This window comes from Phyllobates terribilis, unplaced genomic scaffold (assembly GCF_046119375.1).
Source record: "Phyllobates terribilis strain yellow unplaced genomic scaffold, ASM4611937v1 Scaffold_11__3_contigs__length_659146591, whole genome shotgun sequence".
Classification (NCBI taxonomy): Eukaryota; Metazoa; Chordata; class Amphibia; order Anura; family Dendrobatidae; genus Phyllobates; species Phyllobates terribilis.
In genome coordinates, this window is record NW_027362771.1 from 186,187,422 (window position 1) to 186,205,582 (window position 18,161).

Here is an 18,161-nt window from a genome sequence, read left to right on the forward strand (position 1 = left end):
GCAGTCTGTAGAAAGCCTAAAAAATGCCCAAAACGATAGTGACAGTGCTCAAATGACATGGAGACAGCATGGGGATCGCCCCAGGAAGTATTTCTGACCCCCAGGTCACTGCTGTCAACACCGTGGTCAGAGGTATTAAGCCATTTTTACGGGCTCACAATAAAACGTTCAAAAACTAAACTGAAATTGCTTTCCTGTGAAATATGTTAAGGAACATCCTTTCCAGGGTAAAGACTTGTGTATAAGGTAAAATAAATAACCAAAAACAAAAATACTCCTCCACACCTTGGGCTATGTTCACAAGTAGCATTTTTTATGCGTTTTTGCACTTTTGTATTGCTTTCAACCGTGACAAATGCATTCACCGGGAAATGTAATTTTAACATTTTACAACCTTATCTGGCCATGTGCTGTGTGACACATGCATACAGTGCTGAAAAGACATGGGAACAGCATGGGGAAGACTCCTGGAAGCATCTTTGACATCCAGGTCACTGCCTAAAAGTGTGCCCATCAGAAGTGATCTTTGCCGCATCAGAAGATGCAGACTTGCAACTGTCCCTGTGCAAGTCCTTGTCCCATGGCTGTGTTCAATTGTACCTCCCCCATTCCTTGCAATACAAGTGTAAGTATGCAGCCTGCCACCCACCCACCCTCAGGCTGCAATACCATACTGCTTGCTTGCACTTGAAATTGGGCCTTTTTGGTATGTGGAGGCGGAATCTGGCCACCACGTCATGGCTGCGTTGGCGGCCTGGTATCCATACTCAGTCCCCAGCCGCCCGGCGGCCGGGTGTCCACGCTTGGTCCCCAGCTGCCAGGGGGCGGCCAGGTGTCCATACTCGGTCCCCAGCCACCCCGCGGCCGGGTGCCCACACGCGGTCCCCAGCCGCCTGGGGGTGGCCGGGTGTCCATAAACGGTCCCCAGCCGCCCCTATTTGAAGGACAGCCTAACCACAAACATGTGGACAAGTGAATGTGGCCAGGGATGGTCCATCTCACTGACGCCTTCACACTGGGTTAATATTATGGAAGCCGGGACACAGTTGGACACTGGGATGCAACACGTCCTCCAGACATAGAGGATTGCGGGTCCTGGGTCAATCAGGCTTCAACACAAAGTTCAGAAGGTAGACAGCAGCAGTGGTCGGCCTCCTACACAACGAGTAAATTATTCATGATCATGAGGCCATCCATCTCCTTAGCTTTCTGTTCCTTGGAATGCAAGCGCATGTATGTAGTAGTGGCTAGGCCTGAGGTGGTCAGCGTTTTGGCGCATATCCTACCTCGTCCTAGGATTGCTGGATGTTTTTCTGCTGTTATCCTAATTCTATGACTCCCGTTAAAACAGAGCTTCAGGTGATGAATGATGGATGAGGTGATGGCAAAGGAGAAAGAGCAGGAGGAACAGGGACCATTCACAACAATATCAGGCCAGTCACCACACATGTCTTGTAGGATATGTTTCTGTACCAAAAGGAGCGGTTCGGCTACACAGTTATAGAGCATACAGTGAGTGCAATGCCTACCAAAAATTTCGAGGCACTCCAATGCCCCTTGGAAGTGACATGGATGTCAGAGGGCCTTAACTAAACCGTTTTTTCCATTTATAGCAACTGGGTCTCCTGTACACTGTTGGCCTAAGCAGTGAATGGAAGGCTTTCCAAAAATTAAGAGGAACTGCAATACCCCTTGAAACAGACGTGGATTACAGCGTATTAAAAACCTTCTACCCATTATTGGGGAGTGGGTCTCCCTTAGTGTTTGCCTATGCATTGAAAAGCAAAAGCTGACAAAAATTAGGAGGAAATGTAATGCCTGTTGGTAGAGTCGTGCAGGTTAGAGTTAAGTAAAAACAACATTTCAATGCCCCTTGTAAGAGCTGTGGAGTTCAGAGTGGTTTAACAAGATGGTTTTAATGCCCCTTGGAAGAGACGTGGAGGTCACAGTATCTTAACAAGATGGTTTTAATGCCCCTTGGAAGAGTGGTGGAGGTCGCAGTAGCTTAACAAGACGGTTTTAATGCCCCTTGGAAGAGTGGTGGAGGTCGCAGTGGAATACAAAGACAATATCAATGCCCCTTGGAAGAGTGGTGGAGGTCGCAGTGGAATAAAAAGACAATATCAATGCCCCTTGGAAGAGTGGTGGAGGTCGCAGTGGAATAAAAAGACAATATCAATGCCCCTTGGATGAGTGGTGGAGGTCGCAGTAGCTTAACAAGACGGTTTTAATTGCCCCTTGGAAGAGTGGTGGAGGTCGCAGTAGCTTAACAAGACGGTTTTAATGCCCCTTGGAAGAGTGGTGGTGGTCGCAGTGTAATAAAAAGACAATATCAATGCCCCTTGGAAGAGTGGTGGTGGATGCAGTAGCTTAACAAGACAGTTTTAATGTCCCTTGGAAGAGTGGTGGAGATCACAGTGGAATAAAAAGACAATATCAATGCCCGTTGGAAGAGTGGTGGAGGTCACAGTAGCTTAACAACACGTTTTTAATGCCCCTTGGAAGAGTGGTGGTGGTCGCAGTGTAATAAAAAGACAATATCACTGCCCCTTGGAAGAGTGGTGGTGGATGCAGTAGCTTAACAAGACAGTTTTAATGTCCCTTGGAAGAGTGGTGGAGGTCACAGTGGAATAAAAAGACAATATCAATGCCCGTTGGAAGAGTGGTGGAGGTCACAGTGGCTTAACAAGACGGTTTTAATGCCCCTTGGAAAAGTGGTGGAGGTCGCAGTTAGTGTTGAGCCACCCCCGTAGTGTTCGGGTTCGGTTCGGTTCGTCGAACACCGGGATGTTCGAGGAACTGTTCGTCGAACTGTTCGTCGAACACCTTAGAACACCGTCGAACACCGTTAAAACCAATGGCAGGCAAACAAAAACACATAGAAACACATAGAAAACACCTTCAAAGGTGTCCAAAAGCTGACAAACTGCTCAGAAGACGCTTTCTTTAAAAAAGCCGGCCGGCAATTCAGCAGCGGCATACACCGGTACCCGACAATTTAGACAAGAAGGAATAGAGCCTCACACATAGATTAGATAGATAGAAACATGTCAGTCACATATATATGAAGTACAGTGACAGTGTTGCTTACTGTACTTGTCATTTAGTGTAAAGGATTTATTAAAAAATATAATAGTGTTTTCATGCACCGTCTCTTTAAAAAAGCCGGCCGGCAATTCAGCATCTGTACCCGACAATTTATAACAGACAGAATAGAGCTTCACACATAGATTAGATAGATAGAAACATGTCAGTCACATATATATGAAGTACAGTGATAGTGTTGGTTACTGTACTTGTCATTTAGTATTAAAATAAAGGATTTATTATTAAAAAAAATTGGCGTGGGGTTCCCCTTAATTTTAGTCTCTAGCGGAGGTTAAGCAGACAGCTGGGGCAGATGTTTGAAGCCTGGGAAGGGGGTAATACCCACGGAGCTTCCCAGGCTACTAATATGAGCCCCCAGCTGAATACATAGCCTTTACTAGCTATTAAAATGGGGGACCCCCCCAAAAAAATGACGTGGGGTCCCCCCTAATTTAATAGCTAGCAAAGGCTAGGCAGACAGCTGGGGGCTGATATTAATAGCCCAGGAAGGGAGCCATGAATATTGGCCCCCTCCCAGGCTAGAAACACCAGCCGTCAGCCGCCCCAGAAATGGCGCATTCATAGGATGCGCCAATTCTGGCACTTAGCCTCGCTCTTCCACGCTGCCCTGTAGCGGTGGCAGGGGGTAATAGGGCTGGGGTTGATGTCAGCTTATAATGCCAGCTGACATCAAGCCCAGGTTAGTAATGGAGAGGCGTCTATAAGACACCCCCATTACTAACCCCATAGTCAAAGTTAAAAGAAAACACAAACACCCAGAATAAAGTCCTTTAATTGAAATAAAGACACAATCCTTTATTGTTCTAAATTAAACCATACTTACCATCACGCCCATTCCAGCTGAAGCCAACGATCTCCTGCAATAAAAGAAAAATAATAAAGCAACCTCATCCTTACCTTTCCATGGTTCCCACGACAGCTTCAGCTCTGCTACATCGAGATGACAGGCTGGACCGCAGCAGAACGCTGCCATCCAGCCTGTCATCCCGCAGACACTGAGAAGCGCAGGCATGCTTGCGCTCTGCAGTGTCTGGCTGTGACGGCATAAAGATGAGACGAGTTCATGTCCAATGAACTCGGCGCACCTCATGCACGTCACTGACAGCGTGGGAAAATTCTCACGCTGAAGCGCTGAGTGCAGGAGAATTCTCCCACGCTGTCAGTGACGTGCATAAGGTGAGCTCATGTCCAATGAACTCAGCTCACCTCCTGCACGTCACTGACAGCGTGGGAGAATTCTCCTGCACTCAGCGCTTCAGCGTGAGAATTCTCCCCCGCTGAAGCGCTGAGTGCAGGAGAATTTTCCCACGCTGTCAGTGACGTGCATAAGGTGAGCTCATGTCCAATGAACTCAGCTCACCTCCTGCACGTCACTGACAGCGTGGGAGAATTCTCCTGCACTCAGCGCTTCAGTGTGAGAATTCTCCCACGCTGAAGCGCTGAGTGCAGAATTTTCCCACGCTGTCAGTGACGTGCATGAGGTGAGCCGAGTTCATTGGACATTAACTCGGCTCATCTGGATGCCCTCACAGAGAGACACTGTGGAGCGCAAGCAAGCCTGCGCTTCTCAGTGTCTGCGGGATGACAGGCTGGATGGCAGCGTTCTGCTGCGGTCCAGCCTGTCATCTCGATGTAGCAGAGCTGAAGCTGTCGTGGGAACCATGGAAAGGTAAGGATGAGGTTGGTTTATTATTTTTCTTTTATTGCAGGAGATCGTTGGCTTCAGCTGGAATGGGCGTGATGGTAAGTATAGTTTAATTTAGAACAATAAAGAATTGTGTGTTTATTTCAATTAAAGGACTTTATTCTGGGTGTTGTGTTTTTTTTAAATACTTTACTAGAAATTCAAGGCGGTCATGTCTAATACTGGCGTCACCCCATGAATTTTGGGCTTGGGGCCAGCTGATAATACCAAGCTGGCCCTAACCCCTTTATTACCCAGTGAGCCACCGCACCAGGGCCCTGGATGAGTTGGGTACAGCGCCAGAAGATGGCGCTTCTATGAACGCGCCATTTTCCGGGGTGGCTGCGGACTGCAATTTTCAGCGGGGGGGGCCCAGAAAGCTTGGGCCTCCCTGCGCAGCGGATTCCAGCCCCCAGCTGCCTAGTTGTACCTGGCTGGGCACAAAAATAGGGCGAAGCCCCACGTATTTTTTTTTAATTATTTCATGAAATTCATGAAATAATTAAGAAAAAAAGGGCTTCCCTATATTGTTGTGTCCGGCCAGGTACAAATAGGCAGCTGGTGGTTGGGGGCAGCCCGTTCCTGCCTGCTGCACCTGACTGGACACAAATATAGTGCGAAGCCCCACGTCAATTTTTTTTTAATTATTTCATGAATTTCCTGAAATAATTTAAAAAAATTGAAGTGAGGCTTCGCACTATATTTGTGTCCAGCCAGGTACAGCAGGCAGGAATGGGCTGCCCCCAACCACCAGTTGCCTATTTGTACCTGGCCGGACACAACAATATAGGGAAGGCCTTTTTTTCTTAATTATTTCATGAATTTCATGAAATAATTAAAAAAAAAATACGTGGGGCCCTCTCCCTATTTTTGTGTCCAGCCAGGTACAACTAGGCAGCTGGGGGCTGGAATCTGCAGCGCAGGGAGGCCCAAGCTTTCTGGGCCCCCCCCGCTGCAAATTGCAGTCCGCAGCCACCCCGGAAAATGGCGCGTTCATAGAAGCGCCATCTTCTGGCGCTGTACCCAACTCATCCAGGGCCCTGGTGCGGTGGCTCACTGGGTAATAAAGGGGTTAGGGCCAGCTTGGTATTATCAGCTGGCCCCAAGCCCAAAATTCATGGGGTCACGCCAGTATTAGACATGACCGCCATGAATTTCTAGTAAAGTATTTAAAAAAAACACAACACCCAGAATAAAGTCCTTTAATTGAAATAAACACACAATTCTTTATTGTTCTAAATTAAACTATACTTACCATCACGCCCATTCCAGCTGAAGCAAACGATCTCCTGCAATAAAAGAAAAATAATAAACCAACCTCATCCTTACCTTTCCATGGTTCCCACGACAGCTTCAGCTCTGCTACATCGAGATGACAGGCTGGACCGCAGCAGAACGCTGCCATCCAGCCTGTCATGCCGCAGACACTGAGAAGAGCAGGCATGCTTGCGCTCCTCAGTGTCTCGCTGTGACGGCATAAAGATGAGCCGAGGTCATGTCCAATGAACTCGGCTCACCTCATACACGTCACTGACAGCGTGGGAAAATTCTCACGCTGAAGTGCTGAGTGCAGGAGAATTCTCCCACGCTGTCAGTGACGTGCATGAGTTGAGCTCATGTCCAATGAACTCAGCTCACCTCATGCACCTCACTGACAGCGTGGGAAAATTCTCCTGCACTCAGCGCTTCAGCGTGAGAATTCTCCCACGCTGTAAGTGACGTGCATGAGGTGAGCTGAGTTCATTGGACATGACCTCGGCTCATCTTTATGCCGTCACAGAGAGACAATGTGGAGCGCAAGCATGCCTGCTCTTCTCAGTGTCTGCGGGATGACAGGCTGGATGGCGGCGTTCTGCTGCGGTCCAGCCTGTCATCTCGATGTAGCAGAGCTGAAGCTGTCGTGGGAACCATGGAAAGGTAAGGATGAGGTTGGTTTACTATTTTTCTTTTATTGCAGGAGATCGTTGGCTTCAGCTGGAATGGGCGTGATGGTAAGTATAGTTTAATTTAGAACAATAAAGAATTGTGTGTTTATTTCAATTAAAGGACTTTATTCTGGGTGTTTGTGTTTTTTGTAACTTTGACTATGGGGTTAGTAATGGGGGTGTCTTATAGACGCCTCTCCATTACTAACCTGGGCTTGATGTCAGCTGGCATTATAAGCTGACATCAACCCCAGCCCTATTACCCCCTGCCACCGCACCAGGGCAGCGTGGAAGAGCGAGGCTAAGTGCCAGAATTGGCGCATCCTATGAATGCGCCATTTCTGGGGCGGCTGACGGCTGGTGTTTCTAGCCTGGGAGGGGGCCAATATTCATGGCTCCCTTCCTGGGCTATTAATATCAGCCCCCAGCTGTCTGCCTAGCCTTTGCTAGCTATTAAATTAGGGGGGACCCCACGTCATTTTTTTGGGGGGGTCCCCCATTTTAATAGCTAGTAAAGGCTATGTATTCAGCTGGGGGCTGATATTAGTAGCCTGGGAAGCTCCGTGGGTATTACCCCCTTCCCAGGCTTCAAACATCTGCCCCAGCTGTCTGCTTAACCTCCGCTAGAGCCTAAAATTAAGGGGAACCCCACGCCAATTTTTTTAATAATAAATCCTTTATTTTAATACTAAATGACAAGTACAGTAACCAACACTATCACTGTACTTCATATATATGTGACTGACATGTTTCTATCTATCTAATCTATGTGTGAAGCTCTATTCTGTCTGTTATAAATTGTCGGGTACAGATGCTGAATTGCCGGCCGGCTTTCTTAAAGAGACGGTGCATGAAAACACTATTATTTTTTTTAATAAATCCTTTACACTAAATGACAAGTACAGTAAGCAACACGGTCACTGTACTTCATATATATGTGACTGACATGTTTCTATCTATCTAATCTATGTGTGAAGCTCTATTCTGTCTGTTATAAATTGTTGGGTACAGATGCTGAATTGCCGGCCGGCTTTTTTAAAGAGACGGTGCATGAAAACACTATTATTTTTTTTGATAAATCCTTTACACTAAATGACAAGTACAGTAATCAACACTGTCACTGTACTTCATATATATGTGACTCACATGTTTCTATCTATCTAATCTATGTGTGATTCTCTATTCCTTCTATTCTAAATTGTCGGGTACCGCTGCTGAATTGCCGGCCGGTTTTTTTAAAGAGACGGTGCATGAAAACACTATTATTTTTTTTGATAAATCCTTTACGCTAAATGACAAGTACAGTAATCAACAAGGTCACTGTACTTCATATATATGTGACTGACATGTTTCTATCTATCTAATCTATGTGTGAAGCTCTATTCTTTCGGTTCTAAATTGTCGGGTACCGGTGTACCGCTGCTGAATTGCCGGCTTCTCATGTTTCACTGTTGGCACTGTTCCCATCGATTTGGGCAATCACTGTAATGCCACAACCACCATGGCTGTGGCATTACAGTGAGTGGCAGACAATCCCTGCATGATTGGTGCTCTAAATAGCACCAGACATGCAGGACACGCTTTTGGTGCACGAACAGTTATCGAACATAACCTCGAACAGCCGAATTTTTTGCAAATCGTTCGGGTTCGTCGAACAACTCGAACACCGCCCAAAACAGCTCGAATTTGAGATTGGCGAACAGTTCTAGTCGAACACCGCTCATCTCTAGTCGCAGTAGCTTAACAAGACGGTTTTAATGCCCCTTGAAAGAGTGGCGGAGGTCACAGTGGAATAAAAAGACAATATCAATGCCCCTTGGAACACTGGTGGAGGTCGCAGTAGCTTAACAAGATGGTTTTAATGCCCCTTGGAAGAGACGTCGAGGTCACAGTGGAATAAAAAGACAATATTAATGCCCCTTGGAAGAGTGGTGGAGGTCGCAGTAGATTAACAAGACGGTTTTCCTGCCCCTTGGAACAGTGTTGGAGTTCTCAGTAGCTTAACAACACGGTTTTAATGCCCCTTGGAAGAGTGGTGGTGGTAGCAGTAGCTTAACAAGACTGTTTCAATGCCCCTTGGAAGAGTGGTGGAGGTCACAGTGGAATGAAAAGACAATATCAATGCCCCTTGGAAGAGTGGTGGAGATCGCAGTGGAATAAAAAGACAATATCAATGCCCCTTGGAAGAGTGGTGGAGGTTGCAGTAGATTAACAAGACGGATAAAATGCCCCTTGGAAGAGTGGTGGAGGTCGCAGTGGAATAAAAAGACAATATCAATGCCCCTTGGAAGAGTGATGGAGGTCGCAGTAGATTAATAAGACGGTTTTAATGCCCTTTGGGAGAGTGGTGGAGGTCGCAGTTAAATAAAAAGCCAATATCAATGCCCCTTGAAAGAGTGGTGGAGGTCGCAGTAGCTTAACAAGACGGTTTTAATGCCCCTTGGAAGAGTGGTGGTGGTCGTAGTAGCTTAACAAGACTGTTTTAATGCCCCTTGGAAGAGTGGTGGAGGTCGCAGTGGAATAAAAAGACAATATCAATGCCCCCTGGAAGAGTGGTGGAGGTCGCAGTAGCTTAACAAGACGGTTTAAATGCCCCTTGGAAGAGTGGTGGAGGTCGCAGTGGAATAAAAAGACAATATCAATGCCACTTGGAAGAGTGGTGGAGGTCGCAGTAGCTTAACAAGACAGTTTTAATGCCCCTTGGATGAGTGGTGGAGGTCGCAGTGGAATACAAAGACAATATTAATGCCCCTTGAAAGAGTGGTGGAGGTCGCAGTTGCTTAACCAGACGGTTTTAATGCCCCTTGGAAGAGACGTGGAGGTCACAGTAGCTTAACAAGACGGTTTTAATGCCCCTTGGAAGAGACATGGAGGTCACAGTAGCTTAACAAGATGGTTTTAATGCCCCTTGGAAGAGTGGTGGAGGTCGCAGTGGAATAAAAAGACAATAACAATGCCCCGTGGAAGAGACGTGGAGGTCACAGTAGCTTAACAAGACAATTTTAATGCACCTTACAAGAGCCATGCAGTACAGCATATTAAAAAAATTATTTCCATTATCGGGGAGTGGGTCTCCCATAGTCTTTGCCTATGCCTTCCAAGCAAAAGCTGCCAAAAATTAGGACGGAGGAATTGCAATGCTGGCAACATGGACCACGGTCACCCTGGTTTTAAAGACGGTTTTAATTGCCCCTTGGAAGAGTGGTGGAGGTCGCAGTGGAATGAAAAGACAATATCAATGCCACTTGGAAGAGTGGTGGAAGTCGCAGTAGCTTAACAAGACGGTTTTAATGCCCCTTGGATGAGTGGTGGAGGTCGCAGTGGAATAAAAAGACAATATTAATGCCCCTTGAATGAGTGGTGGAGGTCGCAGTAGCTTAACCAGACGATTTTAAGGCCCTTTGGAAGAGACGTGGAGGTCACAGTAGCTTAACAAGACGGTTTTAATGCCCCTTGGAAGAGACATGGAGGTCACAGTAGCTTAACAAGATGGTTTTAATGCCCCTTGGAAGAGTGGTGGAGGTCGCAGTGGAATAAAAAGACAATAACAATGCCCCGTGGAGGAGACGTGGAGGTCACAGAAGCTTAACAAGACGATTTTAATGCACCTTACAAGAGCCATGCAGTACAGCATATTAAAAACAATATTTCCATTATTGGGGAGTGGGTCTCCCATAGTCTTTGCCTATGCCTTCCAAGCAAAAGCTGCCAAAAATTAGGACGGAGGAATTGCAATGCTGGCAACACAGACCACAGTCACCCTGGTGGTATAATGGTGGTGGAGGCTGAGGATAAGGAGAAGAGCAAAAAACAGCCGAAATGAGGAAGCGTATACCCGTGTGTGGGTGTGAAGCGGTTCATGGGAATACACCTCCCGAAACAACACAGTTGATTTGACTTTATGTTACTCTGCTGTCATTTGGTGGTGATGAGAAGTCTGGCCCAATCCAGCCCTTGTTCATTTTGATAAGGGTCAGCTTGTCAGCATTGTCAGTTGACAGGCGAGTGCACTTATCAGTTATAATTCCCCCAGCGGCACTAAAAACACGCTCCGATAACACGCTAGCGGCAGGGCAGGCCAGGACCTCCAAGGCGTACAGAGCGAGTTCATTCCAAGTGTCCAGCTTGGATACCCAATAATTAAAAGGCACAGAGGAATCACGGAGGATGCTGGTACGGTCGGCAAGGTACTCCCTCACCATCTTTTGAAACTTTCCACTTCTTGTGAGAGTACCCTGCGCCTCAGGGCCTGTAAGCTGGGCGGGTCTCAGAAAACTCTCGCAGAATGTTGACAGTGTTCCCCTGCCTCTGCTGGATTGGAATTGCATCTCTCTCGCCTGTACGCCTTGCTTGGTCAACGAACTGTGACCTCTGCCGCTACCGTGTTCAGATGGGAATTTTTTTAACAGTTCTGCAGCAAGGGCCTTCTGGTACTGCCCCATTTTTGAAGACCTCTCCAACTCAGGACTAAGAGAGTGAAAGTTCTCTATGTAGCGGGGGTCTAAAAGTGTCACCAACCAGGAATGACTGTCACCCAACATTTTGACAATGCGATGGTCACGGTTAAGGCAGCATAACATAAAGTCAGCCATGCGAGCCAGACTGGTAACGGGCAAGACTTCCATATCCTCACCAAGATGATGACTGACCATGCTCTCCTCCTCCTCCTCCTCCTCCCCCCTGTCCTCAGGCCACCCACGCTGAACCGACTGTATGACAGTTGTACAGGTACTACCGTCTACAGCGCATGATACAAGCTCCTGTTCTTCCTCCTCCTCCTCTCCCTCATTGTCCCCCAATGCATGTTGGGATGAGATGAGGCTGGGCTGTGTGTAATCACCCGCTACCGCTTCTTGATCCATCTCATCATACTCTGGCTGTAATGCCTCCTCTTTAATTCTCTGCAGAGAGTGTTGCAAAAGACAGACAAGTGGGATGCTGACGCTAATGATGGCGTTATCGCCACTCACCATCTTGGTGGACTCCTCAAAGTTTGTCAGGGTGGTACATATGTCAGACATCCAGGTCCACTCCTGAGGTCTTATGTGTGGAGTCTGACCTGAATATCGACAGCCTTGTTGCAGCTGGTACTCCACAACTGCTCTCTTCTGCTCACAAATCCTTTGCAACATGTGGAGGGTAAAGTTCCAACATGTGGGGACATCACACACCAGTCGGTGTGCCGGAAGCTGCAAACGCTGCTGCAACACAGCAAGGGCGGCGGAAGCTGTAGCCGACTTTCGAAAATGAGCTGACAGGCGGCATACTTTGACGAGCAGATCTGGCAACTCGGGGTACGATTTAAGAAACTGCTGAACCACGAGGTTAAGCATATGAGCCAGGCATGGTACGTGTGTGATCTCGCCTAACCTCAGAGCTGCCACCATGCCTGGATGTAGGTTCAGTGGTCTTAGCCACAGATCTGCCTGCTCTTTCACAGCTGTCCACAACTCAGAAGCAGTGTGAGGTTTATCACCTAAGCTGATGAGTTTCAGCACAGCCTGTTGCCGCTTGGCTGAGGCAGTACTGCAGTGCTTCCAGCTTGTAACTGATGTGCTGATATCTGAGATGGAGGCTGAACATGAGGAGGAGGAGGAGGATGCGCAGGAGCTGTACACTGTGGGGGCAACTCTGACTGATATAGGGCCCGCAATCCTCGGTGTGAGGAGGATGTGTTCCGTCCCAAGGTCTGACTGGGTCCCGGCTTCCACTATGTTTACCCAGTGTGCCGTCAGAGAGATGTACCGTCTCTGGCCACAAGCACTTGTCAACATGTCCGTTGTCAGGTGGACTCTCCCAGTAACTGCGCTGTTGAGGGCACGGCAGATGTTTTGGGACACGTGCTTGTGTAGTGCGGGGATGGCACACCAGGCAAAATAATGTCGGCTGGGTACCGAGTACCGAGGGATGGCCACTGCCATAAGGTTGCGGAAGGATTCCGTGTCCACCAGCCTAAGCGGCAGCATTTCCAATGCAAGCAGTCGTGAAATGTGCGAATTTAGGACTGTGGCCTGTGGGGCGTTGGATGCGAATTTGCGGTTTCTTTCAAAGCTCTGGGATATGGACAATTGAACACGGCGGTGGGACGTGGACATTGATGCTGTTTCTTGAGAAACTGCCATAACAAGTGAAGACTGAGAGCAGGGGGCATCTTTGCATGCAGTATGGACAGGGGATAGCCTTGCACACACAAGAGGGGGTTCTCTCACATGCACAGCAGCGGAAGAAGCAGTGGTGACACCCGCTGACACTGGTCGTGGACCCTGGGGTTCGCTCCACAAAGTCGGGTGCTTTGCTGCCATGTGCCTGATCATGCTGGTGGTGGTCAGGCTGGTAGTTTTGTCACCCCTACTGATGCTGGCCTGGTATGTGGTACAAATGGACTTTTTGGGGGTTATCAGCAGGGTCTTTAAAAAAATTCCAGACTCTGGATGACCTACCGGTTGTACTGGCAACGTCCCTCGTGTTGGTGTTACGGGGAACGGTTGCCCGCCTTCTGTCTGCGGCCACAGTTACTAGATCATCCACCACCTCCTCCTCCTCTTCCACTTCCGCACCACGGTTCTCCTCCTCACTTCGTGGCAATTGTGTCTCGTCATCGTCCACCTCTCGTGACAAATTGCCAGCGTCGCCTTCCTGTGGCTGTGGCTGTTCAAATATTTGGCCATCGCTACATGGGATCTCCTCTTCCACCACTTCAAGCGGAGCGGGCGAGGGGCACAAATATGGAAATGGACCAGTGAACAGCTCTTCAGAGTGTCCAACTGTGGGATCACTTGCTGTCTGACGACACTCGGCATGGTGGGAGAAAGGAGCATTAGGGTGAGGAGGAGTATGCAGTCGAGACTCACGGCTACTAACACTTGACCATTTGGAAGACAGACCGGAGGTGGTGGTGCCCAGGTAACTGGAAGTATTATCTGCTATCCAATTAATCACCTGTTCACACTGATCAGATCGCAATAGTGGTGCTGTTCTGTGCTTCCCTAGTAATTCGGTCAAGAACTGGGAGCGAGAAGATGTGGCTGCTGGTTGTGGCACATTTTCACCTTCGCCACGGCCCCATCCTCTGCACGCACCATCACCAGAACGTCCAGTGCCACGTCCCTTGCCACGCGCCTTGCCCATTGTAAATGAAGTAAAATAGCTTACACTCACGCTATCAATGGCAAAAGGGTAATTAAAAGGAGATTTGAACCGTGGAAGAGGTAAACCACAGTTCTAGTTCTCTGGCCTACACCAGACTCTTTTAAACAGATATATTGGTGTCTGAACAGTCAGCGAGACACTGAAAATGTTTTTTTAATGCAAAAAACACAAAAAAGTGGATAATAGAGAGATTTGAACTATGGAACTGCAAAACCACAGTTATAATTTCCTGGTGCATACCAGACTTGTTAAAATAGATATATTTGCGTCTGAACAGTCAGTGACACACTCAAACGTTTTTTTTTTATGTAAAAAAGGCAAGCAGGTTGATAACACCCAGATTTGAACCGTGGAAGAGAAAAAACACATTTCTAGTTCTCTGGCCTACACCAGACTCTTTTAAGCAGATATATTTGTGTCTGAACACTCACAGACACACTCAATTTTTTTTTTTTTTGGGGGGGGGGAAATACCAAAAGGTTAATAAGACAGGTATTTGTACAGTCTGACTGAGGAATAACAAAACAAAACAGGATTTAGATGAAAAAAAAAGGATTTTTCCTGGCCCCTGAGACCTGAGGCTAAGTCTAGAAATTTGACCAGCAGGAGCACACAGGACTGTAACGCAGTGTTTGTTGGTATAGCCACTGCGTCTCCTATACAGCCTGCTTGCCTGCCTGCCTGATATCTGGGATGGATATTAGTCCTGAGAAGGACTGTTTGTTTGATTTGACAGGCTTTAGAGACCCTACACTAACTATTTCGCAGTATAAATCTCTCCCTAGCTCTGCAGCACTGACCCTACACTGTCTGATCCGGAGCGACTGTGTCCAAGATGGCGGCGCCCGGTTTTAAATACTCGAGGTGACGCTGTGCGGCCAGCCAATCACTGTAATGCCCCCAAACAACATGGCTGCGGAATTACAGTGACTGGCTGGCAATCCCTGCATGTTCATTGGTTCTGTAAAGAGCGCCAAACGTGCAGGGTGGAGACCTGAGCTCCCGCCCGAGTAACCTGGAAATGCTCGGTGCTCACCGAACATCCCGAGTAGTGAGATGGTTAAAGTGTCAAACCAAAAGACCAAAAACTATTGCATTTATAATCACACACAAGTCGCATTGAGGAAATGCATTATTTGCAGGGATGAATTATCTCAAAAACTAGAACCAATTCAGCAAAAGTAATGGAATTTTTGAATTCAGCACCCTCAAAATACTCTAAATCCATTCAAAAAACCTTGGCACCTGAAAAAAATGTTTTTTGTAGACTTGTGTTATAAATTTCATGGATATCTATCTGTCTATCTATTATGATAGATAAATAGATATCCATGAGATATACACTGTGTGCAGAATTATTAGGAAAGTTCTATGTTCTCAATCAACCCAAAAGACTCATAAATATCCAAGCTTAATATTTTTGGAATTTGGAGTGGTTTTTTTTTAGATTTGGCTATCTTAGGAGGATATCTGTTTGTGCAGGTAACTATTACTGTGCAGAATTATTAGGCAACTTAATAAAAACCAAATATAATCCCATCTCACTTGTTTATTTTCACCAGGTAAACCAATATCAGTGCACAAAATTTAGAAATAAACATTTCTGACAAGCAAAAACAAAAACCCAAAAAATTAGTGATCAATATAGCCACCTTTCTTTATGATGACACTCAATAGCCTTCCATCCATAGATTTTGTCAGTTGCTTGATGTTTTCAATCAACATTGCATGCAGCAGCCACCACAGCCTCCCAGACACTGTTCCGAGAGGTGTACTGTTTTCCCTCCCTGTAGATCTCACATTTTATGATGGACCAGAGGTTCTCTATGGGGTTCAGATCAGGTGAACAAGGGGGCCATGTCATTATTTTTTCTTATTTTAGACCTTTACTGGCCAGCCACGCTGTGGAGTAGTTGGATGCATGTGATGGAGCATTGTCCTGCATGAAAATCATGTTTTTCTTGAATGATACTGACTTCTTCCTGTACCACTGCTTGAAGAAGTTGTCTTCCAGAAACTGGCAGTAGGTCTGGGAGTTGAGCTTCACTCCATCCTCAACCCGAAAAGGTCCCACAAGTTCATCTTTGATGATACCAGCCCATACCAGAACCCCACCTCCACCTTGCTGGCGTCTGAGTTGGAGTGGAGCTCTCGGTCCTTTACTGATCCAGCTTCTGGCCCATCCATCTGGCCCATCAAGAGTCACTCTCATTTCATCAGTCCATAAAACCTTTGAAAAATCAGTATGAAGTTATTTCTTGACCATTCTTGACGTTTTATCTTATGTTTCTTGTTCAAAGGTGGTTGTTTTTCAGCCTTCCTTACCTTGGCCATGTCCCTGAGTATTGCACACCTTGTGCTTTTTGATACTCCAGTAACGTTGCAGCTCTGAAATATGGCAAAACTGGTGGCGAATGGCATCTTGGCAGCTTCACGCTTGATTTTCCTCAATTCATGGGCAGTTATTTTGCGCCTTTTTTGGCCAACACGCTTCTTGCGACCCTGTTGGCTATTTGCCATGAAACGCTTGATTGTTTGGTGATCACGCTTCAAAAGTTTTGATATTTTAAGACTGCTGCATCCCTCTGCAAGACATCTCACAATTTTGGACTTTTCAGAGCCCGTCAAATCTCTCTTCTGACCCTTTTTGCCAAAGGAAAGGAAGTTGCCTAATAATTAAGCATAACTTATATATGGTACCTTATTGATGTCATTAGTCAAAATCCCTCGTCATTACAGAGATGCACATCACCAGATTTACTTAGTGGGTAGTTGGCTCTCAAGCCTATGCAGCTTAGGGTAAGACAACATTTATAAAAAGTATCATGTGATCAAAATACTCATTTGCTTAATATTTCTACACACAGTGTACTGACAAGCAAAAGGGTAACAATGTTTTGAACTTTTGACTTTGAGGCTCCATATCTCACCATCCACTACTGCTTCTAACGTGAGAAAAAACAAAAGCAAGCAAAATACCCAAATAACTGGAAGTAAATGGATAGATCGCACAGTGCAAAAATAATAATAAATAATAAAGGGTATTTAGTAAACATAATTTTGATCAAAATAATGTAAAAGCTATCCCGCCACGTCAAGGCAACCCTTATGGGACAGTCCTAACTCTAATATTAAAAACCTTACTATTTGTCAAGTGACATACATATGGATAAGGGCAGAGAGACTAAATCCCTAGTATAAGCATAAACCTGAGGCAGAATGAACCTTTCAGTTCAGACAAAGGGCAGCCACACCCTTTTATATGCACTAAAGCACACTGAACTACAAAGAAAAAACCTGGAAGTCTGAATTGAAACGTAAATTGATGTGCATGCAAATTGTAAATGCATGTTCACACAAGGCCACTAGACAGAGAAAAACCAAAAACAAGCAAAATACCCAAATAACTGGAAGTAAATGGATAGATCGCACAGTGCAAAAATAATAATAAATAATAAAGGGTATTTAGTAAACATAATTTTGATCAAAATAATGTAAAAGCTATCCCGCCACGTCAAGGCAACTCTTATGGGACAGTCCTAACTCTAATATTAAAAACCTTACCATTTGTCAAGTGACGTACATATGGATAAGGGCAGAGAGACTGAATCCGTAGTATAAGCATAAACCTGAGGCAGAATGAACCTTTCAGTTCAGACAAAGGGCGGCCACACCCTTTTATATGCACTAAAGCACACTGAACTACAAAGAAAAAACCTGGAAGTCTGAACTGAAACGTAAATTGATGTGCATGCAAATTGTAAATGCATGTTCACACAAGGCCACTAGACAGAGAAAAACCAAAAACAAGCAAAATACCCAAATAACTGGAAGTAAATGGATAGATCGCACAGTGCAAAAATAATAATAAATAATAAAGGGTATTTAGTAAACATAATTTTGATCAAAATAATGTAAAAGCTATCCCGGCACGTCAAGGCAACCCTTATGGGGCAGTCCTAACTCTAATATTAAAAACCTTACCATTTGTCAAGTGACATACATATGGATAAGGGCAGTGAGACTACCATCATTTTATAGACAATCAACTTAGTTATCTCATACATAAATTTGACTTTCAATTATTTAGCATATGAGTAGTTGTGCAGATTCTTGTCATGTCACTGTAATGTTACTGTTTTTCCCCTAAAAGTCTAAATTTAAATTTTTTATTTATTATTTTGTTAGTATTTTCCAAATCCACCTTTGGCTTTCAACACTGCCTGAATCCTTCTGGGCATGCTCTCGATCAGATTCAAGCATGTCTTGATGGAAATCTGATCCCAAATCTCTTC